Source organism: Pseudopipra pipra, chromosome 12 (assembly GCF_036250125.1).
Source record: "Pseudopipra pipra isolate bDixPip1 chromosome 12, bDixPip1.hap1, whole genome shotgun sequence".
Taxonomy (NCBI): domain Eukaryota; kingdom Metazoa; phylum Chordata; class Aves; order Passeriformes; family Pipridae; genus Pseudopipra; species Pseudopipra pipra.
Window position 1 is genome coordinate 2,104,411 of NC_087560.1, and position 6,127 is coordinate 2,110,537.

Here is a 6,127-nt window from a genome sequence, read left to right on the forward strand (position 1 = left end):
AGGAGGCTTGGCTCTCCTCCTTCCCCCACAGCCCAACTGATCCAAGGCTGCACAGCTGAGTCACTGTCTTGGAGCAGCTTTGACAGCAGCTAATTAGGGATGTGAAAGTCTGAATTTACCACTTTTCCACCATTTGTGACGTTGCTTTTGCCAACACCCAGCATGAGCTGCTTGCCCTTAACAAGCTTCACTGGGTGATCCCCCCTTCTCCTCCCCTTCAGCTCCACAGCTCAGGGTCAGCTCTGGGAGCAGGTCCTGCTGAGCCTGATAACACCAGAGCTCTGTCCTGCTGTTCCTGTTCAGGCAGGGGCAGTGCTGGGGCCTCAGCCCAGCTGCAGTTCTGGCACCCAGCACTGCAAGAGCAGCTGGGCCCAGTGCCCAACTCCTGCAAAACCTAAAGGTTGGGATCTCAGCAGGAAGCAATTCTGGCAGGTGGGCACTGGGGTACCAGAGGGGATCCAGCAACACATCTTACAACCAGGGTGTTTTCTAGAGTCACAATTACCTAAATTAAATAATCTTGTGAAACCACAGAAACCTCAAAGACAAACTTAGGTTGGCCCTGGCATTTCAAGACATCTGTTACTGCTGTGATATTTGTTGGTATGGTAAGTTCACATTTATTGCTCACTGGAAACAGCCAATGGTTAGCACAGGAAGATTTGACAAAAAAAAACCCCACCCCACCAAAAACAGGACAAAGATTGGAGTTAAGTGGTTTCACCTTCTGGACCTGTGCACTTTTGTAAAGGGATGATAGAAATAGTCATGAATATTCATGCAATGCTGATCTAAGCTGTGTCATCTCATCCTTTGCCTCTGCACATGAGCAAATGAGCCCCTTTAATACAGACCTCTTCCCCGAGAGCTTTTCCCAGTGTCTTTCTCAGCCGTGATGTCCAGACAGGGAAGAGCTCTTCCCTACAGGCAGCTGAGGAACATGGTGAGACACAGCCACAGGAAACCCACAGCATGGAAGGATGCAAGCCTTGGAAATTAAACCTGTGTGACCTCCTGTAATTCACAGCAACAGTTTAAACAGGCTGTGACTTGCTTCTGTGTGTCCTTCCTCACCACAGCAAGTCATGAACACCCAGAACCTTGGCTGGTCCTCCCACTAAAAACAAGCAAGTCTAAGGTTTTTCAGACACTTTCTTTCACCTTGTGCTACTTTAAATGCTTCCTGCATGAAGCCACTGGAGAGGCTGAGCAATGCAAGTAGAAAAATCATTAAGATTGAACAGAACAGAGCAAGCTGGAAAAACGTGTTCAGTGCTTTCCTGTCTGGTACATGCAATGCTTGACAAGGTCAGGGTCTCACTGTACCACTCAGGGTAGCTAATTTTGCATCATCAGAACATTTGTAGCCAGAAATAGAAAAGTAACAGCAGAAGGAATAAGAAAATCAGAAGACAGAGCTGTGGGGTCACCTTTGGCTGTTAATTCTCTTCACTCCTGTTTGTTGGACCCATCCTCTCCTCTCTGACTGTGCTCAGTTCCCAGTACCTCCCCTCAGTTGCCATATACCACCAGGAACCTGGGCTGTAGCCATTTCTGTTCCTGACAGGAACAAAGAACTACTGGAAGCTCTTTTTCTCTCATTAGGACTCCTCAAATGCAAAGAACCAGCAGCATAAAACACGACTCACTTATCAATCCCAGTGGAGGCACGATGGGCTGTTACCCAGAGGAGAGTGTGCCCCTCTCCCCACCCTGCAGGCAGCATGAACACTGTGCCCAGCCCAGGCTGGGCCTGCTCTGGGGCATCTGCACCTCTCTTTTACATCCATCACCTTGATGCAAAGTAGTTTCCTTCACAGACACTCTGCAACAATAAACTTTGTTTTAGCTCTGCTGTGAGGACACATTGTTCGGCATCATTTTATCTTTTCTTCTAAGACTACTAATAATGATATTAGAGTACATTTCAGTCAGCAGCATTAGGTCTATACTGAAATGTTACCTCAATCTCCCCTGCATTGTTCTGTTGGGGCACACAGTAATTGATAGGCCCTAATTACACCATTCCTTTGGGGAGCGTAGGGCCACTGTTTGTTTTAATCAAACATCCTGCTGCCAGAAGCTATCGATAGATGTGACTCATTTCCTCTCCTACCCTGGCCAAAGATCGTGGCCCCAGAGTTCAGCCACCTCTCCAGGCTCTGGATCCCTCAGGTGGACACAGGACAAACGCCCATCCCTGAAGCTGCTGGAGAGATGGGATGGCCCAGCGAGCACAGGCTCTGTGGCACGGCCTCCCCGGGGTCCTGCAAGAGGCCCTTCTACACAATCCAATTTACACAGACCTCTCCAGGACAACTTCCCCAGCTTGGCAACCCACAGACAGGCTTTTTTTGCAGATTTATACATTCATCTAATTGTTCTTTCCTCAGTTCTCCGAGGAAACTCAGAGTTGCCCACAGCAATCACTGGCTAGACTGAAAAATAGTAGCATTTTTGCCCATGAGGCCCCCTCATATGTTCAGTCTTTCACCACAGTCACTGTGGCTGACTGAAAAGCCAAGCCCCAGCAGCAGAAGTTCCCTTTCCAAAAGCCCCCTCGGAGGAAGCACTTGGAAGCAGCATGTGCTGTGTCCAGCAGTGCCTCTCCAGAGCCTGAGAAATGGGAGCAGCTCAGAAAAAGTGGTGCAATCAATAGAATTCGATACTGCAGACACCATGCTGCCTAATCCCCAGTCTACAGGTCTGTCCTGTCAGGCTTTTTAGGTCACAGCTATTTGCTTCCCGTGGTATTATTTCTGAACCTCACCTGAAAAGCAGCAGTTACAGGAATTGCATCTTCCCCTCCCGTCCCTCAGCGTATCGCAACACGAACTGCACCGGAGACAACCTGAGGGGATTTCTGGAAAGAAAAACACAATACTTGCTTTGCAGTAACATTTCTTTTCCAGAATGGAAGAGGCTGGGTTTGAAAAGGCCAGCACAAGTAGTACTTCCAGAGCAGCTGAAACAAATAATATTTGCTTAGCAAAACGTGAGTCCGGGATCTTGGCACAAAGACCTTCTTTTCCTCAAACAACTGTCTGGGGTTTTATTTAAATTTAAATTAAGATGTGATCTTCCAACCTGTGAGCACCACTGAACGCAGCTGATTGCTACCCCAAAACAGGAGTTTTCCTTGAGAGAGTCACTTACGCTCCCACATTTTCATGGTATTTTAGAAGTTGAGAAAACTTCTGCAGATGGTATTTCTTAACTCTGAGGAGCCATTTGCTAATGCCAGGGGGTGGATTTTCTTCTTGCTGTTGACTCTAATCTGAAAGCATCGAGGCATCATGAGTTTTTCCAGGCTGGAGTATCCAGTTGCTGTTGTGTTTGCTTATGCAGGTGTTTTACGTAATTGCCCCAGCGAGGCTGACGCTCACGGGAGCAGCTGCAGCACCGGCAGCACTGCAGGAGTTCCCCACTTACAGCTCAGCTCACCTCAGAGCTCAGCAAAACAAGCCCTGTGCCCTCCAACAGCCAAGCAAATGGAAGTGTTCAAACTGCATTATGGCTTTGCACTGTTAGTGAGAACAACACCTGATGAGCAACAACCCAAAGCTCAAAGGGGATCAAATAACCCAACGTGTAAAAAGACACACTAAAGTGGGGTGGGACCCCACCAAAACTGTTTTTCATATAGTGGTACAGACAGACCTAGTCCTGAGTCTGACTAATGTACTAAACAGGTACTTCATTCAAAGTTCTTACGTGAAAGAAGAAAATTATCAAGAAAAACCTGGATTTAAATTATTCACCAGAGAAACATAGGCAAAGTCTATCAGTCCTTCCCAGGCTTAAACTCTGCCTTTGAATTGGGTCTGCAAGTCTTCTACTGCTTTGCTTTCTGTCACTCTCTAGCTTGCAGGCCTGTCATCAAACCTCTCAGAAATAAGTCATTGCTTAAAGAGCCTTAAAACCAGCTCAGTTTCCTTTCAACCAACCTGAGATATAGCCTTCACCTCTTTAAGTGCCTGATAGATAAGCCCAGCTGGAAACTTACTTTCCTATGACAGGAAGGGAGGACTTTCTTCAAGGACTTACCTCCTTCCCTGCCTGCTGCAGGATGAGGCTTCAGAAGCACGTTTCTCTGGTGGCAGTGACTCCAGCACGGCCACTGCTCTGCAGAAGAGAAGGCTCAGAGGAGATCTCGTTGACATGTATGAATATGTGTTGGGAGGGGGTGAAGAGCCAGGCTCTACTCTGCAGTGTCCAGTGACAGGACAAGAGGCATCGAGAACAAATTAATTCCATTTACAACATCCAGAGGCCCCTTCCCAGCTGAACATGCCCTCACCCTGTGCCCCTGCACTGCGGCACTGGCACAGCACACAGCGCAGGGCAGAGAGACACCCCCCATGCTGTCACTGCTTGTGATCCTCTGATGCAGGTCACTGTTCCCTTCTGGATCATCTCAGCCCCCCCTCTTTGTGGAGACCCTAAACCCCAAAATTAAAAATGTGCTGGTGGACGAGCAACAAGCCTGAAGAGGGAGCCTCTGCCTTCCTTTGGCAGCCCCCGGGCAACGACCAGCTGAGTAGGCTTCATTTTTTGCAGCATTACTGACTCTCCCTTGAAGTCACGTTTTTTAATTTCACTTCCCCCACTTCCTGTAGTTTATCCCTTACAGTCAGTTTGCCTGGACTCAGGAATGCAGGTGACAGTGGAGCATCTCCATCTGCTCAGTGTGCCAGCACCAGGATTCTGTTTTTAGAAGCACCTCACATGAGCTGGATCAAAGATTAGCAGTGGCATTTCTGAGCACTCATAGTCACAGTCAACACTCTTTGGGCTTTTTCTGCTATCAGAGTGAAAATATCCTTCCTGAGGTTCTTTGGTCTGAAGCAGAATCATTGGGCAAGGAACACCAGAATCTCCCCACGAACAGTCCCATGATGGCAGGCAATTAGACTCTTACCAGATAGGCCAGGGGGAGATTCTGCTAGAATCCTTGGGAAAGAGCTCTCAAGCTGTATGTTTGGGCACAAGCAAGGCTTTGTTTCTACAGCCTCACAGGGAACACAAAAGAAAGCCTTTCTTCTCTGTGCCTGTGTGGATTGCTCCTCCATTAAGGCTTATCTACCTCCACATAATGAACCTGCAACTTAATCGAGGGAGGCAGCAACAGGCCTGGGCTTTCAAGACAGAGTTTCTGTCTCCTCTAATTTTTTTTACTGGTTTATCTGTTTTACCCTGCTTTCAGTCCACCTCAAGAGAGGAAAAAAAAAAAAAGATTTAAAAAAAAAAAGGAAAAAGAAAAGGAAGGTGGTCTCTCCTTTGTGCTTCTCCTGGTGCTGTGCCAACTGTATGACAATGACTTAGGCAAGGTAGGCATCAAGTCATCAGCTGCAGCAGGAATTCAGTGCAGAGATCCCAAAGTGTCCTTTGCCCTTGCCTACTGATATCTTATCTGCTCCAGCTTCAGAAAGGATCCAATAGCTGAATTGCTGAGGGTTATAGCTCTAGGGTACATTCCTGACCAAAATTACCTGGCAACTTCATTCTGAGGGCTGGGAAATCAGCCATGGAAAGCCAAAGTAAATGAAGATGTCAAGCTGCTGCAGCAATCACCTGGCAGGAGCCTGTTCAGTGTTGATAGTGTAGGTCTGTATAAAGAAAGAGCCCTGCCTGCAGTGGCTTCTACCTGCTGCTCAGAAGCTGAGCTTGTTATCCTCAACACAAACTTACACAGGCTTTGGGAATCCAAATCCTCCACTCCTGCTGTAGAAGAGCTGATTCCCAAACTCCCTCTCCCTCTCTCCCCCTCCACAAATACAGGGCTCATTACAACATTAGTTTGTGTAAATGTGAGTGCTGACAGAAGGTCCATTGAACAGATGTTGTGTGCACACACTTCATACCTGCTTAGGGACCAGGATGGGTGAAAAACACTTCCACAGCCTGAAAGCCATAAACAAGAACAGCCTTGACTTGATAACTGCCTAATCCTTGATCCTAAAGGCCCTGCCCTCCCATCCTACTCTCCAGGCAGGTCTGCTCCACAGCCACCTTTCAATGCCAAATACCTGACAGAGTTTGAAGTGTTAAGCAGCAAAACAAGGCACAAGAGCACGATGGTAACACCAAACAAGGCAGTGCTTTTTACTTAGGACAAAACCCAACG